The sequence below is a fragment of the Equus caballus genome, chromosome 8, assembly GCF_041296265.1.
Source record: "Equus caballus isolate H_3958 breed thoroughbred chromosome 8, TB-T2T, whole genome shotgun sequence".
NCBI classification, from domain to species: domain Eukaryota; kingdom Metazoa; phylum Chordata; class Mammalia; order Perissodactyla; family Equidae; genus Equus; species Equus caballus.
In genome coordinates, this window is record NC_091691.1 from 73,638,731 (window position 1) to 73,652,874 (window position 14,144).

At 41.6% G+C, this 14,144-nt stretch overlaps 1 protein-coding gene across 5 annotated transcripts in view; it reads left to right on the top strand.

Annotated features, from left to right (window-relative positions):
- Positions 1–1,302: 1,302 nt before the first annotated feature.
- ARK2N (arkadia (RNF111) N-terminal like PKA signaling regulator 2N) overlaps positions 1,303–14,144 on the top strand; it is a 76,633-nt gene continuing 63,791 nt past the window's right edge. Inside the window, exon 1 of one of the 5 annotated variants that reach the window (XM_070275636.1) lies at positions 1,303–1,598. The gene's annotated coding sequence lies outside the window, so the exon portion shown is untranslated. Of the gene's footprint in view, positions 2,210–14,144 lie in introns of all 5 variants that reach the window. The other 4 variants (XM_001498367.6, XM_005612874.4, XM_003365544.5 and 1 more) reach the window with 4 other exon arrangements.

Sequence of the window (14,144 nt, forward strand, 5' to 3'; positions counted from 1 at the left end):
GAGATTCTAGGAGACAATTCCAGGGCAGAAGCGGGATCAACGGCCCAGCCCTTCGTGCTCCTCCAGAAAGGGAACAAAGCACTTGCTCTACGTAGCAATCTGACTATGGTGGTAACAGGGATATTAGTAATTAGGATATCAAATGCCCCAGCCTCCAAAAATATGCACAGTCCATTCACTGTAGGGAACTGACGTGTTGGTATCAAACAGGAAAAGGAGCCCAAAGGGTACCTCAGTAGTCAGGGTCCTCCTCCAGGATCTCTACAGCATTGATGAGATAAGACTGTCAAGGAGTTATTTTAAAACGGAATGTATTAGTCCACATTCACTCATTCCAAGACTGACAGCTGTGATGTTAGTAGCTGCTTATTTTTTTTCCTCTTTTTCTCCTGAATGAGCCTGGGTTCTTGTGACGCCCCGCAATCTCTCAAATTCCTTGACGACTAAGGTAGCAGAGAAATAAATGAATAAATGAAAGAATGAACAGGCAAAATAACATACATAGATGAAACGGTTATCTGGCACACCACGATCTCAGGGAATCTCGAGGAGGCGGTTGGTGGTAGCGGTTGGAGAAGGCAGGCTCTGTCTGTGCTGGAGTCCAGTCTTGCCACTTACTGGTGTGTTACCATGGGCATGTCACTTTACCATTCTGTGTCTCAGTTTCCACCTTTGTCACCTGGGGCTAATAATACTACCAAACTCATAGGTTTGTTCTAAGGATTAAACGAATGAACCCATTTAAATGCATAGTACAGTGCCTGGCACATTGTAGGCATTAAAATAACAGCTAGCTATTATTATAAAATTATTTTACCAATTTACTCATTTAGTCAGGGATGGAAAACTCCCGGGCCCGTAGGGAGGCAGCATAAATGAGTAAACTGGAGGAGCTGAAGGGCCTGACCTAAAGGGGACACCGACATTAATGGAAGTGTGGGACCAGCCCTGTGATTTTCAGAATGTCCTCTTGAGGAGCATCACCCCAGGTCCCAACATGGCGTGAAAAGGTAAAGACCTTTTATATTTTCTCCTCAAGCCCTTATTTATTCATTTATTTCTCCAAGTCCTACTTTTAGGGAGCGCAGGCCTTTGGCTAGATATTGAGTTGGCAAGTTTGTTCTCAGCACCTCTTCTTTCTCAGCCCTGCACCCGCCAGGTGGCCTGCGCCCACCTCACCTTTCTTTGGGTCCCACATCCAGCAAGTTTCTCCCGATCCCAGACCTCAAGGAAGGGCCTCGAAAATTCATAGAGTGCGCCGGTGCGTCACCCTTCCCAGGGTGAACCGAAAGTCAGAGGAGTGACTCTGCAGAGGTGGAATTTGGGGCGTCTGCAACGCGCGCAGGGGCGGAGCGGGGTCTCCCTGGAGGCCCCTGTCTCACCAGCAGGTGGCGGTCTATCTGCGAGGCCTGCAAGATTCCCGTCCAGAAACTTGAACGGGATGGTGATGCCACCCCAGGAGAAGAGCACAGTCGAGTCTCCCCGAGCCGAGCTGTCGGCGTCCGTGAAAAAGTGGAGAGAGAAGCGAGCGGACAAGCTGCTGGAGTGACTCAAGGATTCAGACACCACGAGCTTCATTTGGAAAGGCTTCAGGAGGGGTGAGTAGTGAGCAGCGCACGGCGAAGGGAGCGCTGTCCTTTTCTTAGGGCATTGCCCTTGGCTTGCATTGACTGCCTTTCCCAGCCGCTGGGAAAGACATTTCTGGAAGGGAGCTGCGTGATCAGATGGAGGGAGCGCGAGAAAGAAGCCGCGAAGCCGGTGCCGGCGCGCCAGGCGCTCTGCAGCGGGAGGAGCGCGTGTTTCCTTCCGCCAGATGGCGCTGTCTGGCTTCCCTCGGCTTCCCGCTCCAGTCCCTGGAGGCCCTCGCCGCAGCGGCCGCTCTAGCCGACGGACACGGGCTCTGTGGTTCCGGGCGGAAGTGAGGCGCCGAGCGGAACGGCCTCTGGTGACATTTTCTCCGGGCGGCGCGGACGAGTGAAGGCACTTGGTGGTGGAGGCTGCGGAGGCGGCGCGATTAGCTTTTGCCCCGGCGGGGCTCTGACCGCGACCCTCTGCTCGCCGCCGGGGCTTGTGCTGAGGAGGAGAAGGCGGTGGTGGCCGTCGCGTCCCGAGTCACCGAGGCCGGGAGAGTCCCGGCCGGGAGGTCGGTGCGTGCCCCGACGGGGCGTGCGGAGCGGGCGAGGAGGCGCGGAGCCGCCGCGGAGCGCAGGTGAGGCGGGAAGGGGCGCAGGGCCCCGGCCCGGCTGCCGGTCGAACCGTGGGACCGGGCGGCGTCCGGGGGAGGGGTCGCAGTGAGTCGGAGCGGTGCGGGCCGCGGGGAGGGCTCTGCGGCGTCCGGGCGCGGGGGTCGTGACGGGGGGGGCTGCCGGGCGCCGGGCGTTCGCGCTCGGACGTGGCGGGACGCTCAGCCCCGGTGGGGCTAACGAGGGGGGCGGACAGCCCTGACCCCTTGCTGCCCGCCCGCTGCTGACCCTCGCGTTCTCCCGGCCGAGTTGGCGGGCCGAGCCCCCCCTTCCCTGGGCCGTTGGGGCCCGGGCAGGCGGGTCCCTTTTCCCGGGGGCCGAGAAGAGGCTGGAGGGGCCGCGCAGGGCAGCGGCTTTGCGGCCCTGGAGTTGTCTTCACGCAACTTTGCGGCGCCGGGGGCCGCCGGGGAAGCGGTGGCGGCAGTTCTGCCAACTCCGCCAGCCCCGCGAGCCGGGGTCTGACGCCGACACCTGCCCCTACTCCTGGGAGCCCGGGCGGCCGCCGGGGCCTAGGAGAAGGGAAGAGAGGCTTTCTCAGCTTGGCGCCGCCTGCCTCTCGGCGCTTCCACTGCCTTCGGTCGGCAGACGCCTCTAGTCAACGGGAGGGATGTGTCAGTCGCCAATATTGACCTCTTCTAGCGAGTTTGTCAACTTTATTTGGAAAACCAGGGAGGATGTAAACTGTTAAAGATCATCGTCTTCTCTGACTCTTCCCAGAGAGAAGTCTCTTCTCTTCCCCAGTAGCACTTCGTGCTCTACTTTATTTCTTGTAGCGCCCATCTCAGCAGTCCCCCCAACAGCCCCGCCCGTCATACATTCTCCCTTTTAAATCGTCCTCTCCGCTGTCACAGGATAGATGCTCACAGGTTAAAGGAATGAACGTCTGTACTCGTTCTCCCAGATTGAAGCGCTGGAGCACTTGATGCTTGGATGAGCTTCTGCTTTCTGAATCCTTCCGCCCATTAGGATGAAAAATCCCACTGATGATGCTTGGTCAAGGTTGGGCCTCTAAATTACAAATACATCTGGCAGTTTTGCTCAGGCTGTTATTGTGTAGTGTCGTTGGGCCCTTGCTAACAGTTAGAATCACTCCCTTTCTTCTAGGATATTTTAAGGATGGAGTCTATTAACTTCCTAATGTTTTGCTGATCCTGGCAATCTGGATTCCTCCAGTAAGAGCATTGCCTTTTGGTTTAACAAGCATTTTTAGAGGCCTGCAATTGATAGTTATTACGTGATGTCCTGAGGAGTCACAGTGTTAAGTAGGAAGTGTAATGTTTTGGTTGAGTAATCTGGCTGATACGATGCCTAGTTGAGTGCTTTATGCACCGTAGGTGCTCAGTAAATATAAAATAATGGATTAAATTTGAATTCAGGAAACTAAGATGGAATTTACTGCCTTGACCAGTGCTACTTTAAAAAGAACCTTAGTGAAGTTTCACGCGGTTCTATTAAATGCGAAATATATTTTTAGACATTTCTAAATCAGATTCAGAGTGCTTCTCAGTACCACTGTAATCTTAAAACTTCAAACCATGTCTTTTTCGTAATGTTAACATAGATGTAAACTTCAAAATAGGTGTATAAAATGTGAAAGGGAAAAACTTCAAGGGTGGTTATACTTAGTGCATCAGCTAAATATGATTCCTTAGTGGAAAATTTTTTCTTCTGACATCTTTTTGTGAAAAATGGCATGGACTGGATTTTGGAGCTGGAAACTTGCCCTATTGTTAGCTTCATAAATGTAGTTGTTATATTACTAGTTCAAGTTTATATTACCTTTAAATGCGTTTATGAAAGAGTGTCATAATAATACTCTATTTTATAGTCTTCATGATTAATCCACGACTTGTATGTTAAAGGTAAATTGAGCTTTAATTTAATGCAGTTCTGTTAGAACTGAGTCTTCAATGTATGTCCTTCAAACCTTTCTGTTTCATAAGTGACATTGGTACCTTAAGTCTGTTTTATTACATGACTAGTAACTTCTGGGAGCTTGTGTTGTCACTTATTATTCCAGGGGTTGTTTTGCTGGGATCTTCAGTCTTACGGTTTTATTCTGATGTATGCATGAATAGACTTGACTGATGGGCGGTTAGAATGTTTTTGTTTTTTGTTTTTAAAATTTGGAACTGGTATATACTAGAGACTCAAACCCTACATTTATAACTTTGATAAATCATCTTAGACGTTCCTAATTTTCCTGCACTTAACTAGAGATATGAATACAATGTATATTTATGTTTACTAAATTGACAGTACTTGAAAAAACCTGTAAAAGGTGAAAAATAATTGTACTGTTAATGTGTATTGTTTTGAACCATAATGATTTCAGCATTCTCTGTTATTTTAGGAAAGCGTTTGGGCTCAAATAAAGTTCCTTGCGTAGCTGTAATTATGTAGTAAAAATGAAACAAACGTATTAATAACTAAATAAAAAGTTATGAGACTATAGAAAGGGAGACAAGCTATTGAGAAAACACAGAGGACAAAACATTTGGGTGGAACCTTTTTATTCTCATAACATGAATTTGTTGATTGCTTACTGTGCATAATAGTGCTCTGCTTGCTAATGCTATAGTGGTGAGAAAGACTGACAAGGTCCAGATGGTAAAGGACTTAAACACATTTAAACCTGAGGTGTCAGATGGATTTCCAAGTGGGCATTCCAGGCTAGGGAACAGCCTAAGTGAAGTCATGAGTATCACTGAGCTTAAATGGTTAAGTGTGACCAGTGCCGTGAATTTCCAGAGGGACACGTAGGGTAGATGAAGGGAGGGCCAGGTTGTGAAGGTACCTTAGTCTGCTGATGAGTTACTCATTTTCCTCTTTTAGGGGAAAAAACTCAGGTGGAATGTGAAGGACAAGATAGGCATTCCTTTTGAAAGATTTTTCTTTATCCTTCAGTGAGTAGAAATTTTCTTGGTTTTATTTCTTTATTTTGGGTTGATTATTGATCATCAGACTAAAGTAGTTATTTTTCTTGAGTTGTCAAATTCCAGTCTTAAATTTAGGTTTGACTCTTGTCATGAAACTTTTCTGAATCCTTTTAGCCTTTATCTTTAGTTGTACCTACTTTCCTTACTCTTTCAGGAGTCATGATTGAACTTAAGGGAAATAAACAGTGTTTTCTGCTTCTTTCTGGGCAGCTTCTCAGCAGAAGTGGGATTGATGGTCAGTCAGTTCTCACACTCTGCCTACAGGTCCTTGTGGTAAAAGGAAGGAGCAGGGTGAAACTAGAAGTGTCTTACTTGTTTTATTCTCTTCTGTGTTCCTGAACTAGCTTAGGAGAGGAAATGTGTGTTGTATATATTACACATATTTATTATAACATATTAGTAGCAGCCGATAATAGTAAACGTGATTTTAAAAAACTGTAAAATGACCAGTATGACTCAGATTTCATGATTTCCTTATTTAGGGTTTGTGGCTTTAATTTACACTGTTTAAATTTTGTTTCTATTCTCTTTCATGTGTTTATTCAAAATAGGGACCCCATTCCTCTTTGCTCAGATTCTGACACTTAATAGCCAACTGATAGAGGGTATAAATCCTGAGTATTAATTTGACTTTATTTAATTTTAAAACTACTCGGATGAGTTTTTCAAGTTAAAGGAAGATTAACCAGAAGTAGAAAGTTATCCACAGAACTTATTTATTTGTATATGGGAGTATTTATACCTGGTTAAATTAAAAATCCATTTATTGAGCACTTAGGTGCCAGATGGGGATGGGTACAAAGATCAAAGAAACCATTTCTGCCCAAGGAACTCAAATCTAGTGAACCAGATGATTTCTAAGTTTCTTTCCTGCTCTGAAATGTGGAGAAGAAAAGTAGGCTGTAGGAGAAAAAAGTATTGTCAAACAAAACAACTATAGTATGGAGTTAGTCTTTTTCTTTGTAAAATCCTTTAAAATAAGGTCATGGAGGGGGCTCGCCCGGTGTCCTAGTGGTTAAGTTCGCGCGCTTGGCTTCAGTGGCCCAGGGTTTCACCAGTTCGAATCCTGGGCACGGACATGGCACCACTCATCAGGCCATGCTGAGGTGGCATCCCACGTACCACAACTAGAAGGACCCACAACTAGAATATATACAACTATGTACTGGGGGGCTTTGGGGAGAAAAAGGAAAAATAAAATCTTTAAAAAAATAAAATAAGGTCATGGAAAATAGCATTTTTCTTTTCTTTTCCTTTTTTTTTTTTTTAAAGATTTTTTGTTTTTATTTTTTTATTTTTCCTTCTTCTCCCCAAAGCCCCCCAGGACATAGTTGCATATTTTAGTTGTGGGTCCTTCTAGTTGTGGCATGTGGGATGCTGCCTCAGCATGGCCTGGTGAGTGGTGCCATGTCTGCGCCCAGGATCAGAACTGGTGAAACCCAGGGCCACCGAAGCCAAGTGCATGAACTTAACCACTCGGCCATGGGGCTGGCCCCAGCATTTTTCTTAAGTAGGTCTCTAATTTTAAAAGAAAATGATCAGAGACATGAATGTTCCTTTTTTGTACTGCCAGTTCATTTACAAGATATTTTTTTCTTTGTGTAGAATTCAAGTCCATATATTAGTAAATTAGTTCTGATTGAGCAATAAAATTAAATCTGCTAAAACTTATTTATAGCCAGAGGCTGGCCCTGTGCTGTAGTGGTTAAATTCGGCGTGCTCTGCTTTGGCAGCTGGGCTTCGCAGATTTGGATCCTGGGTGCAGACCTACACCACTCTTCAAGCAATGCTGTGGCAGCAACTCACATACAAAATGGAGGAAGATTGGCACAGATGTTAGCTCAGGGCTAATCTTCTTCAAAAAAAGAGAGGAAGATTGGCAACAGATGTTAGCTCAGAGAGAATCTTCCTCACCAAAAAAAGAAACTTATAACCGCCATTCCCAAGAATGTGGATAAACTAGGATTGTACCTAGGTAACCTAGAAATTTAAGTTTTCATTAGTGTAGTTGACATTAGGGAAACAAGATACTGACCAAAGGGATCAGTAGAAGTTATTTTTCACTGACTTGTTTGTTTAAAAAAATAGCTTTTATGATGTCCAGAGTCAGCGTTTTGTCAGGTGCCTTGTAATTAGAGAAAGGTATTGTTGACGATAGGGATGTTGGGTGTGGACTAAAACTCTAGGAAAACAGGACTGTTTTCATTTCTGTATTAAGAACAAAAACCTCATGTGGTTAAGATTTTAAGCAGTATCCTGTCTGCCTTAGTTTTAACTTAGTGTAGAAGCATAGTTTATTCTTAAATCAACGTTTTTTCATCAAGGATTTCCCGTTATTTTTCTCCACCACAATCGCTTAAACAATTTGCTATGAGCCCGAGGGCATGTATAGAGAATAGGTTTTTGGCAACATTTATCTTGGGGACCTTAGGTCCCAGCACTTGGCGACCCATCTTTATGTGTACTGTCTTCTGAGGGAGATAGAAAATGGCCAGAGCAGAAAACTTGGAGGAAATCTAGAGCCTTTGTTTTCAGTTATTCTTGATTACACTCATGGTCCGTTTGAGTACTTAGAGGGTCTCTCATTAGCCACGGTCCATTCTTTGCGTTTGGTAACTTCCTTGGCTTCTTACTTGATGCTGGTTTATTCACAGCCCTGGTGCTGGGCCAGATAGATGTCGGTAGTGGTAGTATCTGCATCACGAAGTGATTTGAGCAGGCATTATCACTCTTGGTCTATTTATAGAGCTTATATCAGTGGCGAGAAGGTTGGCTGGCAAGCAGGCAAAGCTGCTCTCTTCCCATGTTGCAGTCTCACAATTTATATTTCAGTTCCGGGTAGGCCAAATCCATTCAGCTGCATTAATTTTTAGTGTTCCCTTTCTGTGTCTCCAACCTTTTAGCCCTCTAGTTTCTTGGTCAACTTCACTCTTGAAGAAAAAAAACCCAATTAACTATTATCACACTGAAAAATAATTAGCAGTAATTCCTTAATATCATATGATATTCAGATTTTCCCATTATCTCATAAATGTGTTTTTAAAGTTATTCAGATCGAGTCAAATAAGGTCTGTGCATTGTTTTGTAATCTATGGTTTCCCCCCTTCTTTTTCCTGGCAAATTATTTGTTGAAGCCACAGGAGTTTTCCCACAATTTGGATTTGCCAGTTACATTCCTGTGGTGGTGTTAAACATGTTCCTCTGTCCCCTGGGTTTCTTGTTAATTTGTATTAGGCTTAGAAGTTTGTTCAGATTCAGTTTCTGTAAAGTATATTCTCTCTCATTTTTCTTCCTTTAAGGGGGGGCAAAAATAATTAATTACTCATAAGTCTTCATTCTTAATGCCTTTCATCATTCCCATTCTCAATCTTTTATACTTTGTCTTGTTTTTGGCCTCTTCAGCCTCTTCCTTTCGAGAGCTAAGTGAAGGGAAGGGATGAGTTGCTGTGGAGAAAAGCAACTATTTCTACTATATTGTAATTCTGTTGGTGTTTTTATTTCAGTCCTCATCTTTGGTCCTGCCCTGTCCACATTATCCATGCTGCAACTTTTCAGTGGAAAAAGTAACCCAAATCCTGACAAATAATTGAAAGAAGTCCTTTGAAAGCAAAATTTGTTTTGAGATATTGGTGCTTATTTAAGATAAGAGAATTGTTGTCATTAAAGTAAGTTACTGTTTACTTACAAAAATTGGAAAAGTGGTTAGTTTTTCTATTTCAAAAGACTTGGGGGGCTGGCCCAGTGGTGCAGCGGTTAAGTGTGCACGTTCTGCTTCTCAGCAGCCCGGGGTTCGCTGGTTCGGATCCCGGGTGCGGACATGGCACTGTGTGGCAAGCCATGCTGTGGTAGGCATCCAACATATAAAGTACAGGAAGATGGGCATGGGTGTTAGCTCAGGACCAGTCTTCCTCAGCAGAAAGAGGAGGATTGGCAGATGTTAGCTCAGGGCTAATCTTCCTGCGGGGGGGAAGAGGGGGAAAGATGGGAATATCACTGTTGTATGAATCTTCTCCTAGAACTGAATGTCTGGGGAGAGGGGACTTCATTTTGATTTTTAGTGAGAAACTGCTCTTTATATCATATTTGTGTTGATGCGGCTTAAGATATTTAGTTTTGTAGTGTCTAATTTTTGCATCTTTATGCATAAATACACAATCACTTTATATACAGTATTCTAAATATAAGGAAACAGCTTCACTAAGCTATTAACAGTTGTGTCAGTTTTTGTCTTATGTTTTTATGTGGAAAGATAAAAGGAGAGTTACTCTATCAGAAATCATATTGATTCTCTGTAATGGAATATATGTGTGTGTGTGTATATATATTTTAAAGATTTTATTTCTCCTTTTTCTCCCCAAAGTCCCCTGGTACATAGTTGTATATTTTTAGTTGTGGGTCCTTCTAGTTGTGGCATGTGGGACGCCACCTCAGCATGGCCTGATGATCGGTGCCATGTCCACGCCCAGGATCCGAACCGGTGAAACCCTGGGCCATTGAAGCAAAGCGCACGAACTTAACCACTCAGCCACGGGGCTGGCCCCTGGAATATATTTTTATATACAAGTCAGTAGTACTATTAAGCAAACAAAGATTTCATTTGTGGTCTTGGTGAGCTTTAAAAATGATTTAGTTCATCAATTCAACAAGTATTAATTGTTACTTGTTAGGAACTATAACTGAAGTGAAGATAATTAACTTAATCCCTATTTTCAAAGGAGATTGTAATATAATGGGGCTGAGGAGCGAGAGTAAAAACATTTGCACAAATAACTTGTTTTTAATTGCTTTCCTCATAATGTGCTATTTTCCTCCTCCCCCATGTAAACTCTTAATTTCTTGGGCTTAAATTTTGTCAGTCATTGCTATATGTGTGTGTGTGTTTGCTTTAAAAACCACCTTCTTACAGCAGTATATTTGTGTACCACAGTCAGAAAAATAAGGTAACAATTGTTAGGTGCTATTTTTTTTTGCATGATTGCTATTATTGTGATTCTCCCCTACCATTAAATTGTCACAATAGCTATTCTGATATCCAGCTTCTCTAACACTTTATGATCTGTGACAGTTGCACACACCAGTAGGAAGTAGGCACACAGTATTGTTTGAAAGCCCTGCTTCATTCTAGTTTTATCTTCACGGGTTGTGATTTATCTCTTGGTCCCTGTCTCCTGTTCTGGTTTATTTAAAAAGCAAAACCAGGCAAAACTTCAAAACACCTGAATTTTGGCCTTTTTTTCTTTCTTTTTTTTTTTTTAAAGTTTCTAGGTGTAGAGTAGGCAGAGTTTGACAAAGAGCTAAGAGATTGGTTTCAGAGACCCACAACTGATTGTGAGGATTTTGTTTTTTTAACCTTGGTCCCAATTATTAGGGAAGTCACTTACTACTACTTTAAAAAGATGAGTTAGCAGTGGATGCAAGCTGTAATCTGTTTTATGTCATAACTGTCTTGGAGGCAGAAACTTCTGTTATCTTAGAGTTAGCTACATTGTTGGTGGTGGTCCCATGACTTTGGTTTTTTTTTAAGTCCCATCCATTTAAGAAGTAAGTATTTTTTACAAAGTATAGAAGCAGGCCAAATACTTTGATTTTTAGTGCTAGGAGAGTGCATCATTTTTGAGTCATAAATTCAGTAAGAGACATGTATAGTTGAATATTGTTAGCTAGCTAACAATTTGTGGATTTTGAAGCTAAGCCTATTAAAAAAATAGCTTTAAAAAATTTGTTTAGACTAGACTGCTGTGAGGCTATTTAGACTGCAACTCCCTTGCTTAATAACTCTTTCTTCCCTCCTTATGTGGCATAGTTTTTCTTTTATTGATTAACCATTTGGTTGCCTTTGGCATAATTTTAAGTGCAGTATGGAAAACTATACAGTTTTCTTCAAATATAAATATACCAAAGAAGTGGTGGTTGTGTGGTTTCTATAAAATGAATCAAAGCAATTGTTGTTTTGTTTTTAGGGAAAATTATCAAAGGAGCAGTCTTGTCTTCTTAAGTGTAAAATGAAGATATGCCTCGATTTACACAAAAGCTGTGTTCTTGTATATTTGTGGGCAAAACCAAATTATGAAATGACTTAGTATTTGTTATTTAAACATTAATAGCTTGTACTAATTGAGCCATAGATCTAAGCAAGAATATGGCATACCATTTGCATATCCTGTGGCTGCTGTTTTGAAAAAATAATTCATTTTTAAACCCTTTATCAATATTATGCATATCTGAATGGCACGTGTTATGCTAATGATACATTTGTAGATTAAATCAGAGCTGAAATAAATGTTAACTGCTCTCATAGCAGAGTTTGTCCTTAAAAATTTTAAATGGTTTGGAAATTGTTAACAAATGTATGGGATTTTAAAATGTCAATTTTGTAAAAATCAAAGCATTCTTAAGATTTTATTTTAATAAAACATTTTATTTTTAAATGGTATGGGACTTGTTAACCACAGGACCTAGTGAAATGTCTTTTTGCTTGATAAATACTAAGCATAAGTATTTGTTGTTCAACAAATATTGTGTCTGCTGTGTGTTGGGTTTTTTCTAGGTGCTGTGGGTATAGTATTCAATGAGACAAAGTTCCTGCCGTCTTCTATCTTATATTCTATGAAGCAGACAGACAGTAAATGAAACACATAAATAAGCAAGGTAATTTTAGACACTTTAAAAAAAAAGAGAGGGGGCTGGCCCGGTGGCCAAGTGGTTAAGTTTGCGTGCTCTGCTACGGCGGCCCAGGGTTTTGCTGGTTCGGATCCTGGGTGCGAACACAGCACCACTCATCAGGCCATGTTGAGGCGGCATCCCACATGCCACAGCTAGGAGGACCCACAACTAAAATATACAACTATGTACTTGGGGGGTTTGGGGAGAAAAAGCAGACAGAAATAAAAGATAAAGAAGATTGGCAACAGTTGTTAGCTCAGGTGCCAATCTTTAAAAAAAAAAGAAAAAGAAAAAAAATAGAGAATCATGAGGTATGGGCAACAGGAGGCATTCAGTGCATTTAGGGAAGGCCTTTTTAAGGTGAATTTGAATTGAGACCTGAAATATAAGAAAGAGCCAACCTCGCAAAGAGCTGGGAAGTGCTTTTCTGACAGTGGGAACAGAAAGTGCAAAATCCTGAGTCAGAAAAGATCTTGGTGTGCTGAAGACTTTGGAGCCTAATGAGGCAAAATGATGTTGAAATGAGATTTGAGCAATGTGTACCTTGTAGGCTTTAAAAAAAAATTCAGATCTTATTCTAATTGTAAGGAGATGTGTATAAAGAAACCGTGGTTCTAAGTAGGGACCAGTCTTTACCTTCTTCATTGTAAAATGTAGATGTGCCTTGATTTACACAGGAGATATATTCTTATATATTTGTGGGCAGAACCAAATTTTAAATATCAAATTTCAAATAGGTTAGGAAAACTTATTTTAAGTCTGCATTAAAATTTTGTCTATTAAATGTGTAACCTAATTTATCTTTTGTAAAGATCCAGATCTTCAGAACTTTGATTTTGGTTAAGGGCGGCTACTTGTGTAGCATGATCTAGTCTTAGGTTAAGAAGCAGGTTGGAAATTCAGAAACTGTTCTAAATATATCTATCTAAATCTATCTAAATATATCTTGGCCATTGACCTACATATTCTTTTCTTAGAAATGAGGATTATACATTTCAGGTTAATTATAAGCAATAATTAATAAAAATAATTAAAATGTTCTGAAAACCTAAATAGAATTGTTTAGATAGTTGTCAGTGTGAGTAGACCACTTATTCTGTGTATCTTTTTAAATTCAGCTTTTAAAAATGCCTCCAAGTAAGCAATAAAACATTCATTGATTTCTTTTTTTAAATCATTAGTGACTGAAGCGTTCTTTTAGTGGGTTTTTCAAATGAAATTGTCTATATCTTTTTTGCTTTTTAAAATATCCCTTGAAACTTGTTGAAAACATTGAGGTCGTGGCTAATTGATGGTTGAGTATTTATGCTGTGTCTAAAATTTACCAGCAGCACCAGTTTTTTGAGGCTGAGGAGCAAAGGCCAGGGTAATGCAGATTGCTTTCTTGTTACCTTTTCCACGAAGTCTACAAGTAAAGCCATTTAGCTGCAGTGGTTTTCTGTATGCTGTGACCCTAGCTCCTATGAAGATGTTTATGCAGAAGACGACTGTGACATATATAGTAGCATCACATACATTTTTCTAAAAGCAAAGATGAATTTTAATAGGTTCATTTAACTGTGATAAGTCCAGTGTACAACTGGCCTCTGGCCCTGTTGGATATCTGGGAGCATTTGATATCATCTGGGCACTATTTTTCTCTCTTTATGTACTGGCTCTCTACTGCTTTTCTTTGTGGGCTTTGTTTTCAGCCAGGCTTTCTTCTCTTGAGGGCAGAGTTGGTCCCCCAGCAACTCCAAGCTAACAGTTTTTTAAAAAAAAATTAATAGACTTCACTTTTTAGAGCACTTTTAGGTTTGCAGAAAAATTAGGCAGACAATGCAGAGTTCCTGCAATTCCCCCCCCATCAGTTTCCCCTATTATTAACATCTTGCATTAGTTTGGTTTATTTGTTACAATTGGCGGACTAATATTGATACACTGTTAAAGTCCAAGTTTACTTTAGGGCTCACTGTTTTTGTTGAAAAACAGAAATACTATGTTAAATAACATGGAATAACAGTTCTATGGGTTTTGACAAGTACCTAATGCCTATCCGTCATTACAGTATCTAACAGAATAATCATATTGCCCTAAGTATCTCCTTTGCTCCACTTATTCATTCTTTCCCCTTCTCCATGCTCCCCTGACAACCACTGATTTTTTTTTTTATTAATGTTATGATAGATTACAACCTTGTGAGATTTCAGTTGTACATTTTTGTTAGTCATGTTGTGGGTACACCACTTCCCACTTTGTGCCCTCCCCCACCCCCCTTTTCCCTGGTAACCACCGATCTGATCTCCTTATCAATATACTA